Below are 10144 nucleotides of genomic sequence, written 5' to 3' on the forward strand. Positions count from 1 at the left end.
TTAAACATTATATTTTATATTTGTATTTTATTTTAAATAGGTTTTAGTATTTTAATTAAGTTTTAGGATATTATTTTTATATTTTATCTTTGTTTTAGGTATTTTAGTTTAAATAGGTTTTAGTATTTTAATTAGGATTTATAATATTATTTTAAATATTATTTTTTAGGTATTTTGGTTTAAATAGTTTTAAGTATTTTAACTAGGATTTAAGATGTTTTAGCTTGTTTTTAGAAATTTCAAGGCTATAAATACCCTCTCAGGGTAAGCCTAGAAACATATCTATCTCATATGAGAATAAAATCTTCTATTTCTCTCTAGCTTTCTCTCTATTTTTCACATACTTTTCAATTATGCTAAGTATGACTTTGGTCATGATTAGCTAATTTTCTCTCAAGCCGAAAACTAAAGCAAAGGCTTAATTGCAAACGTGAGAATTGTAAGGTACTTAAATTGCTTCAGATTTTTCTCTTTTCTTTTTGAGCTTACTTTTCAAATCAAAATGATTTCGACATTGGTCCGGATATTGTTATGGTTAATAATTGAAGAAGGATTTTCTTATTGAAGTATATTCAACTTCCTGAGAACATACTTGGCAAAATTGTTTGCTAAGAGGAAACTGAGATTGGAATCGGTTGTTGTTGAAACAGCACAATCCGAGTTGGCAACGAAGAATTGTCCTTGTAATCCAACATGAATTTTAAGTAAAAATTTGTTTCGATGATCCAAGGAATTTGAGGCGAAGCTGAAGTCTAAGGCTGCTTTCACAATAAGTTTTCTTTATCCCAATTCAGTTATTTTATTTATTTGTTTATTTAATTTTTATTCTTCTTTAAATAATTTAAAACCCCCTTTTATCTTTATTACTATTACTATTTATTATTTTATTATTTTTCTTTTTATTTATTATTATCTATTTTATTTTATTAAATCTTTTCAACTTTATCTGGAACTCTATCTCTTCCTAAAATCAATAAACAATTTTACTAAATAAAAAAACCATAGTCCCTGTGGATCGACTCTGCTTCTCTATACTACCTTTTCCTTTCTATTTAATTATGAAGCCGAAATTATTTTGATAATAAAATGACGGTTATCAATTTTCTTTAGGTTACCTCAAGCTATAAATACCTCTTAGGGTGAAGCTCGAAAGATGTACTGGAATTGGCTTGGTTTTAGGGTTTTTAGTTTTATAAAAGTTATATATTTTTCTTCTTCATCTTTGTTCTATTTTATTTCTTCAAGTTTTCTTTCATTTAATTCTAAGTATGATTTCTTTCATGCTTAGCTAATTTTCTAATTTGCCAAAAGTTAAGTGACAACTAAATCCATTTCGTAAGAATTGACAAGCACTTCATACCTTCGGATATCTTTCTTAATTTTCTGCAAACTAGGATTAGCAATCGACCTTTCCTTTAAACATCTCAACACTTTCAATTCAAAAAGTGTGCATCAGCTTGTTCGGTGTTTTGATTTACCATTAGGGAGAAGAGTCGGCTTGTAGCAAATTCAACTTCCTAAGAACACACTCAGCGGCAGCCCGCTAAGAGAAATCTAGATCAAGTTCAATTCTCATTGAGACACCATAATCTGAGCATGGGCTTTTCCTGCACTTAAAAGTAGCATTGACATTAACATCGATAACCGTTGTTAATCCAAACAAGGATTAAATTCTAATGATTGACTTTAGAAAATTAGTTCACTGGAGAGAAGAGTAAGTTACATGGGTGGGACTTTATAGACTATAACTAACAAGAATCTCGAATTAAAATATATTTCAGTAATCAAAACAAATTGAGGTGAACTGAAGCTGGAGACTATCTCTCATCATAATTATTTTCAACCATCTATTTTTCTTATTTTACTTTTTTCAATTTATTGAATTTATTTTTTTAAACCCACTTTATTTTCCTTTACCAGTTTTCTTGGATCAAGATCAATTCAAATCAACATTAGAAATTTCTAATTCCCTGTGGATCAACCTTTTTCTTCTTTATACTACATTCTTAGTTGATTTTTTTAAGAAAAAAACTTAATTTATTTCACAATTATGACATTTGTTAAATTGGCGTCGTTATCGGGGACTTTGGCAAATTACTGATATTGTTTGCTTTGATTTATGATCAGGAAGAATACAGACGAAGTTGATTTTGAACCTGAGATCGAAGCACTAGCCCAAGAAGACTAAACGCACACACTCTTAGGGAAAAAAGATAACAACAACAACAACGAAACCTACCCAATCCAGTTCTTGACACAATATCCGATCCCCAAATAACATCTGACACAAAATCCCTACACGACAAAAAACCAATCCCTATGGATGATCTGACAATTAGCCATGACACCTGTCCAGCAATAACCATTATACATTGCATTTCCGAATGGAGAAACACCATTCGAACTCAAGACCAAATTGATCATCTTCTACCTACTTTCCATGGATTACTGAGTGAAAATCCTTACAAACACATTATTGAATTTCATATGGTTTGCTCTAGCATTAGACCATAGGGAGTATCCGAGGATTAGAGTAAACTTGGCTCTTTCTTCTTTTTCTTTGGTTGATTTGGCTAAATATTGGCTATTTTTATTTACCACCTAATTCTATTAATACTTGGAATGACATGACTCATCTTTTTCTTGATAGGTTCTTCCTTACGAAGAAGGAGAGTGAATTAAGGCTAAGCATCTTAGGAATCCGACAAAAAGATAGAGAATCATTATACGACTATTGGGAATGATTCAAAAAAACTCTATGTTAGCTGTCCATAAGCATGGGTTAACCGATTAGACTCTTCTCCAACACTTTTATAAATGACTACTTCCATTGGAGATGAAGATGATTTACGCAGGTAGTGGAGGAAATCTTAAATTAATTGAAGTGAAACGCTGCCAAACGCCGTGAATTTCAAAGTCTCGACGTTTTTTTAGCTCAATCGCCGAGAAAATCTTAAATTCATCGCCGATCGTTGCTCCTTTTACGACACTTCCCGCACCATCGTGTTCCTTGTGCCGTTCCGAGTCCGCCGGTGTCATCATTGGTCTCCGTCGACGGCGGCGCGTAGGGAGGTGAAGCGGTCAAAGTTTTCGATTTGTTGAAATCGAGCTCTCCGCCGTTCAAAAATTTGAACTGAGCTTTCTGAATACCTCGAAATAGCTCAATAATTTTTTAAAATTTTTCCGTGAATTATACGCTACCGGAAGACGTCCAATGAGCCCCCACGCGCCGCCACTGCGCGTGGGGAAGGTTAAAATGACCGGTTTGACCGGTTTTGAACCGGTTACAACCCGACCTGTTGACCGTTGGCCGGTTGCTATTCTGGTAATTATTTGGAAAAGGGTGTCATTCTGGTAATTATTTTGAAAAGGTGTTATTTTCATAATTGTAAAAAAAATCGTAATTTTTTAAAAAAATGATATTTTTAGTAATTATTTTGAAAATAGTGATATTTTGGTAATTGTTTTAAAAATGATGTTATTTTCGTAAAATGGTTGTTCATATCTTGACCACCTTTGACCAAAACTTTGACCAACTTTGATCGGCTTTGAACGACCATTAAACGGCCGTTAATCTTTTCTGAGAATACCTATCCTGACATTTTTCGATGTCATGAATCCATTTTTGGGGTCTGTTTCACCAAATTTGAACATGAAAGTCTCCAAATCGTCAGTAAAACCCGTTGAATTTGATTTTGACCAAGATTCAGAATTTCATAAGGTCATACTTTATGTTTTTCGACGTTCTGAATCTGATTCCAAAGTCTGTTTTGCCAAATTCTGACCCGAAATTCCCGAATCGAGCATGTGAACCCAAAAGGCTTAGTATTTTAATGTTTTGATTATTTATTTGAGTTTTGGTTAAGGAATTGATTCAATAAAATATTATATGAAGGTACTCGTGTTTCACCTGAGCGTGGATCAGTTAGGTCTGGAGTTGTTCGTTCAGCAGATCGTCCTGAACCGCGTACTACAAGAATTACCCGTAGGTTTCCGTATATTATTTAAAAAAAGATTAAGATTATTTATATTAGGATTCCAATATGGATTTTTCCAATTCGTAGGATCTAGCGCTGCAGCAGAGCGTGATCGAAACCCAGTAGTAGGCTTCCCTATCTGATTTCTCAGACTGTTACAGGTGTATTTCCTGCCAGTATTACATTACTATTTTAAAATGATTCATCTGAATACCAAGTATTTGATATCTGATTTATTGTATATTCCGATATAAATATGGATTAAGGTATTTCATACCGATTTCTGAAATCTGATTATCTGACATCTGAATTATCATATATTACTGTTTTGAATTCTGATTTCTGTATTTTTGCATATGGTTTCCAAGTATGAAACATTTTTATGTTTTAAGTGATTAATCATTATTTTACTTGAATACATTCATGTTTAATATTGTCATTGGGGAGTATTGTTGAAGGAAGATTTATCTGCAGACTCCTCGGCTTTGTGCTCAGGGTCTAAATGGCATGTGCGGTTGGGTGTATGGTTCTGGGGAACCTACACATTTATGATGTGAATGGATGGGGGTAGTGTTCATGTTTAAAAATAAAAACATGATGCATAAACCGATTTTATTGAAAGATTTTATCTGTACGTTTTTATACCTGTAAGCTAGGATTTGGCATCAGGGGATATCAACTGCTTATTTTGTACGAACGTATATCTCTATATGTTTTTCGGTTATGTTTGGTGACATGTATTTGCTATCGTTTTGGATATATCTGTATTATTAATATTTTGTTCTATATTATATCTAATATATTTTAAGAATTTAAAAAAAAACTTTGAATGGGATATGTGACCACTTAGGTTTGGGTCTAACTTACAGACCGGGTTTGGGGTTACACATTTATAATTTTCCCTATCTTTTTCTCCTTTATAACACATAAATAACCATCAAATAGTATAAAAAATCCACTACTCATAAGCTGCCCAACACTTAACAAATTGAATGCCAGACCAGGAACAAAAACGAACGTTATAAATGAATTTTGTTTTACTATTTTTAACCTTCACTGCTACAGTACCTTTCCCTTTGACCTGAATCTTCTTGTTATCACCAAGTCTGACTTTGATTTTATAACTTTCATCGAGTTCTTTAAACATCGACCTTACGTGTTGAAAACATTTTGATATTTCGATATAACAAATTAAGTTAAATGAATTTTAAGATTTTCCAAAATGATTTTCTAAGTATATTCGATATAATTATTCGAATATCAAAACATTACTCAAAATATTTCAAAAATCATTTTTAATCCCTACTTAAGTGTAAAATTAAGTTTTAATCTTAAAACAATTTCAAAATAATCTTTCAAAGTATTTCGAACCATTTCAAAGCCAAAATTTCCAGATTGCTCAGAGGGAACCGATTCCCCCCCATAGGGGGTACCGATTCCCCCTGAATGGTTTGACACCGAGATTTCCAGAATGCTCGGAGGGAACCGAATCCCCCATAGGGGGTACCGATTCCCCCCTGTTCAACAGTCGAAATATTTGAATTTTACACTTAGGGAACCGATTCCCTATGAGGAGGAACCGATTCCCCCCACGCTCCAAGCTGTTTTATTAATTGTTTTCACACTAAAAGGCTATATTATCTTCATTAATTATCCCCAACATCAGAAGTGATTCAAGGTGTATTTAAACAAGTTCTGAAGCCCTTGATCAGCAAGAAATTATAGAGAAACAAGAGAGAAAGCATCAAACACAAAGTTTGTGCAATTCAAGCCAATTTTCATTCAATATTCATTTTGCTTTCAAAGAACACTTATTGTGCTCATTTGTAATTTTCTTTGAGTGTTCTTTTCTTGTTCTAGAATTGTTCAAACATCTTACCTTGTGAGGTTTTCTTGTAAGTTTGCAAATTTGTAATCTTCTCTTTGGGAAAAAGAGTGTTCTCAAGAGTTGGGGTATACTCTTGAGGGAATTGTAAGGTTATCTCTTTGGCCTCAAAAAAAAAACAAATTAGTGAATTTGTTGGAAAATCCTTAGTGTGGATAGCTAAGGTAGTGGACGTAGACTTTGTTTGAGAAAGTCGAACCACTGTAAATCGCTGTGCAATTACTTTCAATTTTCTGCAAAAACTTCCACAAAATTTTAATTGCCAATTCACCCCCCTCTTGGCCGATTCCGTCAATCGATTAACTCAACAATTGGTATCAGAGCCTAACTCATTTGAAGGTTTAATCACCTCTTGAGTCGATTTAGGAAGAGTTATATCGATTATTAAAGTCATCAATGGCCTCCGCTTCAAACTTCGACTCCGATCTCGATTCGATGCCCGTCAACAAGCCTCCTTTCTTCAATGGAGCTAACTATGCCTATTGGAAGAATAGAATGATGTACTTTATTCAAGCAAGTGACATGGGAGCATGGAATGCTGTAGAAGAAGGATACATCAAACCTCTCACTCATCCAAGGTTGTGGAGTGAAGGAGAGACAAGAATGTTCCAGCTCAACTCCAAAGCCATCCATATTATTTTTTGTGCTCTTGGACCAGATGAATACGGAAGAGTTTCATCGTGTACAACCGCCAAAGAAATATGGGACAAACTTCAAGTCACACATGAAGGTACAGATGAGGTAAAGAAATCAAAAATTAGTATTCTAACGCATAGCTATGAAAATTTCAGGATGAAACCAAATGAAGACATCAAAGCTATGACGGATAGATTTTCAACGATTGTCAATGGTCTCAAATCATATGGAGAGATCATCTCAAATGAAAAGCTTGTGAGGAAGTTAGTCTACTCCCTCCCAAAATCATGGCAATCAAAGAAGACGGCAATCATCGAGTCTAAGGACCTATCGTCCTTAACTCTTGAAGAACTTATCGGTTCACTCCTCACTCATGAGATGATGCTTGAAGATGAGGTGGACCTTGATAAAGTTGAAGAGACACCAAAGGAAAAGGAGAAGAAGAAAAATATTGGAGTTGCTCTCAAATCCACAAAAGATGAGAATGATTCTAATAATGATGATGATGATGAGGAAATGGCATTGTTTGCCAAACGGTTCAGAAAAATGATGAGACATTACCAAGGAAGAAAATTCAAACGAAACGAAGGACTCAAAAATGAACCAAAAGAGAAGGACCCAATCATTTGCTATGAATGCAAAAAGCCGGGGCATGTCAAATATGATTGCCCAATTGAAGAAAAAGGGTCAATCAAAGAATAAGCACAAGGCTCATGTGGCTACATGGAGCGATGAAGAAAGTTCCAATGAAGAGGAACAAGAAGTAGCAAACTTGTGCTTGATGGCATTCGGGGAAGATTCTAAGGTAACCTCTAACTCATTCGATTTTGATGATTTATCTTATGATGAGTTATTTGAGGAGTACAATGGGTTGGCTTCTGATTATGAGAAATTGTTTTTAAAATATAAAAATGATGTTTCAAAATTGAAAAATGAAAACAAACTCATATCCAAAACCAACAACGATCTTGAAAGTAAAATCAAAGATTTGCAAATCAAACTAGAAGAGTTTAAAAAGAAAAATTTAGATTTGCAAAATTTACTTTCAAAGATCAATGATGATCATCAAAAGAAAATTGATGATCTTAAAACTTCTTTTGATAAAGTTGGAACAAAACATTTTGAAAGAGGTGGAAATTCAAAATCCAACTTTGTTAGAAAAAGTTTTAGAAACTACAATCATAGAGGTCCCCAAAGAACCTCTAATGGAAAAATCATTATAAGTATGTGGGTTCCTAAAGAACTCATTACTACTAAAGATAAAAATATCCTACACAAATGGATACCTAAGGGGACTAGGATTTTGGAAACTAATGAATATGGACCCAAAAGAATTTGGGTACCAAAAATCAAAAATTAATCTATGTTTGTAGGGAAAGAAGCATTGCTACAAGGCACGGGAAACAAATTCAAATTCATGGTACCTTGATAGTGGATGCTCAAGACATATGACCGGAGACAAAAGCCGGTTCATTGAGCTTAACGCCAAAAATGGAGGAGAAGTGACTTTTGGAGACAATTCAAAAGGTCACATTGAAGGTATTGGTACAATAGGTAATACCTCTTCCATACAAATTAAGAATGTTTTATATGTGAATGGATTAAAGAATAATCTATTGAGTATTAGTCAATTATGCGATAAAGGATTCAATGTCTTATTTGAAATTAATGGTTATAAAGTCATTGACATTGCATCTAATCGGATTATGCTTGTTGGTCATAGAATAGGAAACATTTACATGGTGCATTTAGATTCTATTGATATGACTAATTTATGCCTAGTTGCTAAGGATGAGCATGATAGTTGGTTATGGCATAGGAGACTAGGTCATGCTAGTATGAGTGTTTTGCAACGGTTAATTCAAGGAGACTTAGTAAGAGGGTTGCCTAAGCTTAAATTTGATAATGATAAAATCTGTGATGCTTGTGCTAAAGGAAAACAAAAATGAGTTTCTTTTAAATCTATTAATGATGTATCAACTGGTAGAGTATTACAATTGATCCATTTAGATCTTTTTGGGCCAACTAGAACTACTAGCTTGGGAGGAAAACAATATGCATTTGTCTTGATAGATGACTATTCTAGATACACTTGGGTTCTATTCTTAAGTACTAAAGATGAAGCATTAGAAAATTTCATCACATTTTCAAAAATAATCCAAAATGAAAAAGGTTACTCTATCACTAGTGTTAGAAGTGATCATGGAACTGAATTTGAAAATCTTGGATTTATTGAGTTTTGTAATTCTAATGGTATTAGCCATAATTTTTCAGCACCTAGAAACCCTCAACAAAATAGAGTTGTTGAGAGGAAAAATCGAACTTTAGAAGAAATGGCTAGAACCATGCTTTGTGAAAATAATTTGCCCAAATATTTTTGGGCGGAAGCCACAAATACCGCTTGTTATGTTGTAAATCGAGTAATGATTAGGCCAATTTTAAAGAAAACTCCATATGAAATTCTCAAAAATAAAAAGCCTAACATTAGCTATTTTCATCCTTTTGGATGTAAATGTTTTGTTTTAAACAACGGTAAAGAAAATCTTGCAAATTTGATGCTAAAAGTGATGAAGGAATTTTCTGGGTTATTCCTTAAATTCTAAAGCTTATCGTGTATTTAATAAAAGAACTTTAGTTGTAGAAGAGTCTATACATGTTGTTTTCGATGATAATCCCCTTCCGAGGAAGGATTCTTCTGTTAATGATGATGTAGGTATTGTACAAGCAAATGACGTTAGACATGACGTTGGAGAATCGTCATCAAAGGAAGAAACAAAAGATGAGGAAACTCATGATCCCCTCGAGAATCCAACCATTGATGAAAGGGAAGTATCTTTTCCAAGAGTACAACTATGTCAAGGATGGTGAAATTATAGGTGATCCATCAAAAGGGGTAACTACTCGATCATCTCTTAGAAATATATGTAATTATGTTGCATTTATTTCATGCATAGAGCCTAAGAACATCAAAGAAGCATTAAAAGAAGAACATTGGATTATGGCTATGCAAGAAGAATTAAATCAATTTGAGAGAAGTAAAGTATGGACATTAGTTGAAAGGCCTAGTAATAAATCTACTGTAGGTACTAGATGGGTTTTAGAAATAAACTTGATGAAAGTGGTAATATAGTGAGGAACAAGGCTAGACTTGTTGCTCAAGGCTATACTCAAGAAGAAGGCATAGACTATGATGAAACATACGCTCCCATAGCTAGGATGGAAGCAATTAGAATGTTATTAGCATTTTCATGTTTAAATGAATTTAAATTATATCAAATGGATGTTAAAAGTACATTTTTAAATGGTTTTATAAAAGAAGAAGTGTACGTGGAACAACCTCCAGGTTTTGAAGATTCAAATTTTCCAGATCATGTTTTAAAATTGACAAAAGCTCTTTATGGTTTAAAACAAGCTCCTAGAGCTTGGTATGAAAGATTGTCAAATTTTTTAATTGAAAAAGGTTTTTAAAAGGAAAGGTTGACACTACATTGTTTTTAAAGAGAAAAGGTAAAGATTTATTAGTAGTTCAAATTTATGTTGATGATATAATATTTGGTTCTACTAATGATGTTCTTTTCCAAGAATTTTCTAAGCTAATGCAAAGTGAGTTTGAGATGAGCATGATGGGGGAGCTCTCATTTTTCTT

The sequence above is a fragment of the Hibiscus syriacus genome, unplaced genomic scaffold (genome assembly GCF_006381635.1).
Source record: "Hibiscus syriacus cultivar Baekdansim isolate YM2019G1 unplaced genomic scaffold, ASM638163v2 tig00111206_pilon, whole genome shotgun sequence".
Taxonomy (NCBI): domain Eukaryota; kingdom Viridiplantae; phylum Streptophyta; class Magnoliopsida; order Malvales; family Malvaceae; genus Hibiscus; species Hibiscus syriacus.